Genomic DNA, 10,297 nt, shown 5'->3' on the forward strand with positions numbered 1-10,297 from the left:
TTCGGGAGAAGGCGGCTGTTTCCAGTTGATTTAGGTTCCCAACCTGGTGCATATGTGAAGTCTCCTCATCCTACGTATACACAGTGCCGTAAATTATCAGTTTATCATAGCTGAGATAAGATACATTGTTGTCCTCGCGTGCCATTATCATCAAGGGAGCCAATCGTGAGAGTATCTTTCTCACTCTCTCAGTGAGGTCTTCAGTGACTCCAAAGTCTTTAATTCCTTTCAGATATTTCCGAGCAGCATCAAAAACCTGGCGTGTTGCCTTGAAAAAGAAAATTTGGTTTCTGTCCGGATTTCGAGTTCAACACTGTGTGAATGTTGGTTGGTATCTTACGAGTAATCATCGTCCCAGCATCTTTGTGCAGGATATCCCTGCTCATTGTTTGTTTGTTTGTTAAACGCCGCTCTCACCTATATTCCAGCTATATGAACAGACAATCCAATGAATGATATTATGTGCATAGATTTACGCAATTCGGATACGATGACATGCATCAACAAAGTCAGCGAGCCTGACCACTCGATCCTGTAAGTCGCCTATTACGATGGGGTGCTGGAGACCTGCTAGTGTTAAGGTGCTAGTGTTAAGGTTTTAATGTCCAATGTAGATTGCTAGAGATCAACAGTTTTTCACGGATCCCACGCCCACTCCCATTTATCGTGTCGTATTTCAATGAATATACTTTATATGATATACAGTCTTAGTGTGAACTATAACAAAATCCCTACCTTTTACATTTCTTTATTGCGTGGTGTCCTACCCAATACTCTGACATCTTCACTCTTGCCCAAGAGGGCACTATAGTTTTAGGTTCTCAAACAATTATTCATTTGACATAAACGTATTTTCTATAAATATGCCAAGTTTATGAGTTGTAAATGTTTTCCCCACTCATGAATTAATCCCTTGTCCTCGTGATTAGCTGTTGTTCATGCCTATTAAGGGCACAGGTTGCCCAGTCCTCTGAGGAGCGGCATTTTCGCTGTGCAGTTGCGTCCCTTGGGTACGCTAGAAACCTATGATTGTGGGTTCCAACCCCTGTTCGACCCAATTATGTTTCGAGGTTTGTCAGCACCATACCTGTGCTTGTGGATTTCACCAAATTGGTAAACGTCGAAGACCCACTTTAAGCTGACCCGCCTTGATACAACTTGAGTACTGTTAAAAGCGGCGTTTAACCAAACTCGCTCACTCCTGCCTGTCAAAATAATTCTTAATACCATATGACACGTATTAGCTACATATCTTTGGTGAGGCAAAATCCGTTGTTTCCTTTGCAGAGAATGTTTGAATGCATGATTCACTCAGGGGGAAAAAAACGCCTGGTTGATATTTTATTTCCAAAGATAAATCCTGAATGCATACAGCAATGATCATGGATTAGAATATGATCGGGATTCAAATGCAGCGCCTATAACCATTCTGGAACCGGGGCATGGAAATGAATGATATTTCTGGTGGAGAATAGCAGTGATTCCTTCTTCTTCTTCAAACATGCTATCCCCCCCTACGAGATGTATAACTCTTAAGCCTCGAAAAAAATATTGTATATCTTGTGCGGTACAGCAGTGTCCAAATGTTGAAACTGACATATCAATTATCTAAAACATAGCCTCAATATTAATGAGGCAAATGTTAAAGACGTAAAGAATTGATCTATCAGCACAGTTGATTTGTGGTTCATGAATAACTGTTGAAATGGGCAAAACATGACAATATGGCTGCCGTAGCTGTCATGTTAAAAATCGGATCGGAATTATGTCAGCACTTTCGAGAGAAACCATCGGTGAAATCATTTAATATATACTTCAGTGGGAAAGACTGAGTACGCCTGTATACAAACTGTTGACTTCCTATTTACATTAGTTCCACATTGACAAGGCAAAATAACGACAGATGGTCATTTATGGAGTTACTATAGCTTTTTGTCATTTGTTATTCTCTTGAAACTGCTATGTTATAAACTGTAAATTTCTCATTTAACTCGTCAATGGATACATTTTTTGTTACATGACCAGCATGTATTCTTTCGCTTCAAACAGGGGTCTTGTTTTGAAGAATATTACTTTTTATGTAGATTTTGTGTATAAAATTATATCTATTTGTATGATAAAGAATATTGTGACCCAAAATATTTTTTTACTTTAGTTTATATTTTTTAGTTGAAGTTGAATTTGTGTATAACCATAGCCAAATGTATGATAAAGAATTTTATTGACCTCGAATATTTTTGGTTGCTTTTGTTTTTCAGATTTTGCAAATATGGAACTAATTTAATTTTCCTGTAGACCACTGCACTAAAGTATATAATAAATAGAATATTCCATGTGTCGAGTGCAATATCACGTTTCTCTCATCTCGTGAATTGGGAAAAGGAGATATTTAACTCGACACATGGAATATCTTCTAAATATCATATAACATTTCAGCAATGCCCTATCTTCTCTTCGTTTTTTACAAAAATTTCATACTTACGAGGTATTGCATGTTAGAACAATGTCGGATTTGACATTTACAAATGGCGTTTTGCCCCACATCCACGGAGCCGTTTGTACGCACTCTTTCACGCATGCCTCTACAGGCCTTAAATGTACTTATACTTGACATGCAGTTCCGCAGATATTACAATTTTCAAAATGGTGACCCAATCACCTTTGTTTATTCCACCGACACAGTAAAATCCATGTGGATAATCAAGATCAGAGAGACCAGACCTTTATATTCCCTCCAAACACCGACCTAATTAGTTCTCATTTTATTTTAAATTTGTTTCGACCCACCGACCAAATTATTCAGTAACATCTGTATACGAAAAACTATATGTCTGTATCTTCCATAAAAAAAGGATATTTTTCTTCATAAAACCACAAACGTTTCAAAATGAACAGCAACATTCGAAAAAAGGCTACAATATACATGTGGCATGCCCAAGTTAAAATTAGAGGTAGGGCTTTTTCTCAATAGCGAATCTTACCTCATCAGTCTCAACACCCTCATACTTGGCGAGTTCCACATCCTTCTTGCTCTGGACAAACTATGTCTCCAGTTCCTTCCCTAAGGCATCACACAATACCTCATCTTGTTCCATCTTTTCCAGGGCATCAGCCAGAGAGAGTGGGAGCGAATCATCGTGCTCTGTTATCCCTGGATGTGGGCACTCCATATTCTTGATGATTCCATCAAGTCCGGCAGCAATAGTAGACATATAGATATACGTTGCTCTTGGAACTGGGAAGTCTGTTTTCAATGTAAGTTCTCAAAGGACCGCCGCGGATACATGCGTTGCGATTTTCTATTCCCCAGTTAATAGACAAAGGGAAATACTCCCAGCCAATGTTCCTTTAAGTGTTTTAGGACACAGAGAGATTTATTATGCTTCAGGATACCAGCAATCCACTGTTTGGCAATTACAGACAGTTTGTCTCAGCATCAACATCGTAGAACACGTTTTCTCCAGATTTTGTCCAGAGAGGACAATTAAAATGTGTGCTTACTTCATTTTCATTACAAAAAGGACGAGACATAAAGGTGAGTGTAAGACCTTCTAGATCCGCCATTTCTATGCCATATATACTTTGGTGTTGTCACAGCATCAATCATCCCACGACCAGTTTCAGAATGATATCTTTCAACAGAAATATTGGAATCAAAAAGCTCTTATCAAAGTGAAATAAGATTTTGTGGTGTTTGTTCATTGCCTTTTGGCAGTATATCAATACCATCAACCACTATCTGCATGGTATTGTCAAGGAGTGTAAATTTAATTTCATGACCAGAATACAGATCAAATCCAAGATCTGCTAATCTTTGAAATTGTTTTATTGCAGCATACCGAGGACATGCCATTTGTGGAGTGTTGTCTTTCATCCACCTAGACTCGCATAACATTTCAGCAATCTTCATACACCCTGGAGCCCAAGGAATTGGCCTGAGGGTGTCGGGGTCAGGAAAGATATTCATGTTGCCAAAGACGTGGTTATTCTCATGGTTCAAATTCACTCGCTCTGTTCGGGGACCAACTGCCAAAGTGCCTTCAATAAAACCAAATTAAATTTAGGATATTGTACAAAACATAACAGATAATCATCTTTTCTTTTCGCTTTTGTTGTTTTCCTAACGTTAAACAGTATGATTAAAATATAGATCAGTCAACACTCCCGCCACATCATAAGATCAATTGATTTTCAGTTTTATATTGTAGTTACCCTCTTCCAGATACTAAGTAGCTTGACAACCTTTGATGACGTGGCCACAACTCATGCCATTCACACCGCAAAGTGAAAGTCGGACATAGTCGTATTTCACCACCTCCTGCTTTGACAATCCTCAGACTCTGAAGGCATTATGCCAATCCCAGATATATATATATATATATATATATATATATATATATATATATATATATATATATATATATATATATATATATATATATATATGGGATTATATCTGGGATATATAGCTGGCTTCAGGTTTGATACCTCCCAACTGACTGACTGACATTGGGAGAGTACCCAGGTTTGTTCCCAGGAAAACAGCCCTTCTGACAATCTGGGTAATGCAGAATGGACTGCAGTGTTGGGGAGTCTTCACATTCTCCGAAAAGTTCTCGGTGGGTTTGACGTGCGCTGTATATTTATATTTGTCCTTTCTGTTACCTTATCAAATTATTTATCATATAATCTAACTCCTATATTACAAATTCAAAATTAATAGAAAAGTTTTGAAAATTAACATGGAATAAATATGTTTGAACCTACACCGAAACGTCGCTCCTAATTGTAATGAAGAAGTTGTTCATCCATATATCCTTACTTAGTACTCCAACTTCTACATGCCTCTCAAAGAAAATATTATAAATGTTAAATGTTAACTCACTCACTCTTCTTCACTGATCCTCTGTGATCCTCTGTGATCAACTAGGAATGAATGAATATATACTACTTAAAATTTGATAAGGATCACTAGGTGATATGTGTGTAAGTTACCACAAACATAACAAAAGACATGACTCTGACTCAGAAACGTGTTTAATCATGTTATGAATGAAAATTCATGAACGGCATGAACTTGTATCAATATGGAATGTTTGAAATCTGCAAACACCAAAGGGCATTTCATTAAAAAATGTTAACAGCAAACAAGAGAAAGAATTACACAGTTATGAGGGAAAGTCCATCATTACACTTAGTCGATGAAGTGTCAATATCGAGTATGACCTCCCCTTGCATCAATGACGGCCTGACAACGTCGAGATATGCTGTCAATAAGCACCCGGATGTTCCCAATGGGAAGGTTGTTCCACTCTTCCACGAGGGCATGTCCGAGCTCTGCCAAAGTCGTGGGTTGTGCTCTACGGCGTGAAAGGGCAACCTGCAGCATGTTCCAGACATGCTCAATCGGGTTCAAGTCCGGCGAGCGCGCTGGCCAATCCATGCGGACAATTGTCTCCTGCTCAAGGTACTGCTCAACCACCCTGGCGCGATAAGGACGGGCGTTATCATCCATCAGGATGAACTCAGGGCCAACAGCACCAGCGTAGGGTCTGACGTACACATCGAGCATCTCATCCCGGTACCTCACCCCCGTCATTGTTCCTCTCTCCAGGACATGCAGATCTGTCCTTCCATCTCTGTTGATTCCACCCCAGACCATGATGGAACCACCACCATAACGGTCATGTTCACTGATGTTGGCATCATGGAAACGTTCACGTTGTCGTCGCCACACCTGCTGCCTCCTGTCTGTAAAGTCCAAACAATACCTGGACTCATCGGTGAACAGAACTGGAACCCAATCGTTCCGTGTCCAAGTGACATGATCTTCAGCCCATTCCAATCGCTCCCGCCGGTGTCGAACAGTCAGGAGGATTCGGACACATGCCCTTCTCGAGTAGAGACCTGCATTGTGAAGACGATTCCGTATCGTCTGAGTGGACACATTCACCCCCGAGGCGTTCAGGAGGTCGTTACGTAGGCTGGTTGCTGTCCAGAAGGGATGACGTCGTGCCTGAAGAGCTACAAACTGATCTTGGCGTTGGGTTGTCGACCTCTGACGACCACCCCCATGTCGGTGTGCTGCTGTACCAACATTTTCCTGTCGGGACCAGGCCCTGCTTACAACGCTCTGGCTTACGTTTAGTGCATTGGCAACGTCACGTTGTGAATAGCCAGCATCAAGCATTCCAATACATCTGCCCAGTTGTTCTGTCGTCAGGCGACGCCTTACACGTTGAGGGGGCATTGCGTAGATAAACGTAGTGTAAACACTCAATTGAGTTTAAAGTTTCAGAATGAATCAGACACCGTTGCCTGATTGGAAATCGTGCAATGGTAGCAAAAGCATGAACTGTGATGTGAAACGCATTTCCCATGGCATGAAATGCACGTGCAAGTGTGTTGGAGACGTTTTTTATTTCACTTGAACACAATATTGCCAGTTATGCAGTTATTTTGTTTTTTTATTAAGAAAAATATCTACGATCCTTATCAAATTTTGAGTAGTATATATACTCAATCTGCATCATTCTTTCATGGTTCAAAATTGATATGGACTAAGATAAGAACGATGTAATATTATATATAAAATGTGTATGGTTAACATTATTTTGAAAAACGTTTTGTCACTCGGATACTAGTTTTCAATTATGCAAAAACGTTGACTCCATTTACTTCAATTATATTTCCCCTATTACCTGTTCATGTGTATGATTTAAACCCTTTTTAATCAGAGGAAGAAATTGAGTTTGCAATCAAGCATAAACGCATGTAGAATTAGTTATTGGTTTTTTTACATCTCACATACATTATATACAACATCCTCAGGATAACGATAACTACGAAAGGTACAAATAAACAAACATGATCAACATTAAGAATTGATGTGAATCTTTGTACCATGCATGTAAATATAGCTGTGTAGATAGATGTATGATTTTTCAGTGTGTGTGTAGTCTGGCAAAAATACAAGAAAGGGTTCATATAATGATATTCTTTGACCATATATTTTTAGTATATATTTGGTAATTTCATCTCAAAACACATTTCACTGTTTTCCTCAAAAGCGTTATTTTTTTCAAACGTTTTTCATTCACTTTTCGAATAAATGCGAATTACGAAAACTTCTGTGACATAGATTATATAAAAGTTAAGTAAGTGAGGATAAGATATACAGATGAACAACTTCTTGTTTACAATAACTTACAACTAGGAGCGACGTTTCGGTGTAGGTTCTTACACCGTTATCACTTACTTGCCATTGATAACAGTGTTAGAACCTACACTGAAACGTCGCTCCTAATTGTACAAAAGAACCAAAAGAAGGCAACTTCTTCTGAGCGGGAATGGCGAAAGTGCAAATCGCCCATTAGCAAAAAGATGTTAAAGCAGAACTATGTGTCTGAAGTTGTTACGTAAAAGTGGGCGGGCTCAAGAACAGCAGCGACATTTGGATTAAAGTAAACAAACAGACAAAAGCCGTGATTTTTGGAAAACTATAGGTTAACGTGGTATAGCTAGTGAAAAACGTAGCCCTATTCTATGGTAGGTAATTCATGCTCATGAGAGGTGTGTGTGTGTGTGTGTGTGTGTGTGTGTGTGTGTGTGTGTGTGTGTGTGTGTGTGTGTGTGTGTGTGTGTGTGTGTGTGTGTGTGTGTGTGTGTGTGTGTGTGTGTGTGTGTGTGTGTGTGTGTGTGTGTGTGTGTGTGTGTGTGTGTGTGTGTGTGAGGGGGGGGGGGTATTATTACAGACAAGAATGAAGTTCTCAATTCTTGGAAGTGTGAAGTCTTTATATAATGTTGAACATAGTAATTTATTGGATGAGACACATTTTCAACAAAATTGTAGATGATGTTGCTCACGGCGGAGTTTCTTTTATACCTATTGACACTAGTTTCCTTGATGCATTGATAACACTTGAGGAGGTGGTGTTGGCAGTTAGTCGTGCTAAGTGTGATTAGGCAGTGGGTTTAGATTACGTCCCAGCTGAAGCTTTAAAAAATAAATCATCCATTGATATGCTGCTGAAGATTTTTACATACTGTTTTGAAAATATCTCATGTCCTGATGCTTGGAAACAAAGTATTATTTATCCTATTAAGAAATGTGATACGGATCACCGTGGTGTATCATTGCTATCTATACCGTGTAAAATTTACTCCGATATATTAAACTCTAGATTTTCTAAATGGCTTGAAGGGGAAGACATTTTGGCGAAGGAACAGAACGGATTTCGCTTCTAAAGAAGTACTTTTCACCACATCTACACCCTGTATTCTATTATTAATAATAGGAAATTGGGGAGACTTACAACTTTTGTCTGTTATGTAGATGAAATGAAGGCCTTTGAACGAGTAAATGGGGACTGTTTGTGGTAAGAACTTTTGTGATTAGGCATTAATGGAAGATTTTACACAGCAGTTATAACTATGCCTGAAAATACTCAGTCTTGTGTACCTGTTAATGGCCGTCATACAGATAAGTTCTCAGTTAGTATCGGTGTAAAACAAGGTTCCGTCTTATCTCCGACATTATTCTCATTATATATAAAGGGGCGGTCGGGTAGCCTAGTGGTTAAAGCGTTCGCTCGTCACGCCGAAGACCCGGGTTCGATTCCCGACATGGGTACAATGTGTGAAGCCCATTTCTGGTGTCCCCCGCCGTGATATTGCTGGAATATTGCTAAAAGCGGCGTAAAACCATACTCACTCACTCACTCATTATATATAAACGATTTGGTTCAGGAAATATATGATTTACAATGTGGCATTGATATCGACGGCACTATACTCAGTCTACGTTTATATGCAGATGATATAACCCTTATCTCGGCAGATGAACACTCACTTCAGTTGATGCTATACTGTGTCGTGCAGTGGTGCAGGAAGTGGCGACTCCAAATTAATAGTAAGAAGACAAATTGTACATTATAGAGCCCCGTCTTCTGTAAAATCTATTTTTAAATTTTCATGGAGGTTGATAACATTGAAATTGTACACGCTTATAAATATTTGGCTACAAGAGCACTTAGGTTTATCATTTGCTGCGAATAAAATAGCTAAAGCTGCCGGGAGGGCTTTAGGTGTAATAATATGTAAATATAATTCAGTTGGTGGCATGTCATATGATGTTTTCAATACCCAATACAGTTTAATTCAATTCAATTCAATTCAAATTCAGTTCAATGTGGTTTATTGTTGTCTCGCCAGACCATCCAGTGAATGACATCATGAGCATCGATTCACGCAATGAAGGGGCTACAGTATTATCGTTAAGCAATATGTTCAAGTTAGTGGCAGAGCAATCACTGAATAAGGTCGGGCGTTCACCACGGCAGATATCATTATAAAAAGAACATTGAAGTAGGAATTGGTTTTTATCTTCAACAGCATCTAAACAGGCTTTCCCCCGTGCGAGAGACCACATGTGAATCTTATATACAAGTCTGTCTTCAGGCATGTGCTGGACCACAGACGGGCAGTTTCCATGTACAGTTTCCACTGAGGGTCCAGCCATCCCATGTCACCCCGCACAGCCACGTTACACGTATTTCTTGGCTCTACAAAATATACGACATGTTCTGTTCTGCCTAGCATATACTTCCCGGCATTTACATATTCCCCACAGACCGGTGCAGTATGATAACACAGGTTGCACTACACTGTCATTCAGTCTTGTAAACTCGTTAAAGTGCCACTCCGTAGCAAGAATAAAGTGGGCGATAACCCAAATCCTTGTTTGACATCTGACTGTACAGGGAAGATATCAGTTTCATACTGGTTGACTTGGACACTGCAAAAGTACATTGCCATACAGGGATCTGATAGCTTGGAGAATATTGCCTGAAATACCATATTCCATGAGTTTGAACCACATGAGTTCCCTATTCACAAAGTCAAACGCTTTTTTAAAATCAATGAAACATGAAAATGTTTATTTTTTCTATTATTAACAATACTATATAAACATTGAACATGGTCGAGACAAGACCTTCCTTTTCTGAATCCGTTCTGTTCGTCAACAAGAATATTCTGGGCTTCGAGGTGTTTGCATAGCTTGTGGTTGATGACGTCAGCATAGATCTTGGAGGGGATGGAGAGTATGGTGAGGGGCCTGTACCACAGTTGGTCACGCGGATCACTGTCCTCATCTTCCTTAGGGACCGGATGGATGGCACGGGTGGCCCCGTTGTCGAAGGCGCCGCAATTCGCGTTGCGTCCCTTGGGCACGCCAGAAACCTATGATTGTGGGTTCGAATCCCGGTTCGCCCCAATTACGTTTCTAGGTTTGTCA

The 10,297-nt window shown here is 39.6% G+C and overlaps 1 pseudogene; it reads right to left on the bottom strand.

Annotated features, from left to right (window-relative positions):
* Window positions 1-2,945: 2,945 nt before the first annotated feature.
* Window positions 2,946-6,099, bottom strand: LOC139461663 (glutamine synthetase-like; annotated as a pseudogene).
* Between the last annotated feature and the right edge of the window lie 4,198 nt (window positions 6,100-10,297).

Source organism: Haliotis cracherodii, unplaced genomic scaffold (genome assembly GCF_022045235.1).
Source record: "Haliotis cracherodii isolate W230 unplaced genomic scaffold, xgHalCrac1.p SCAF_15, whole genome shotgun sequence".
NCBI lineage: Eukaryota > Metazoa > Mollusca > Gastropoda > Lepetellida > Haliotidae > Haliotis > Haliotis cracherodii.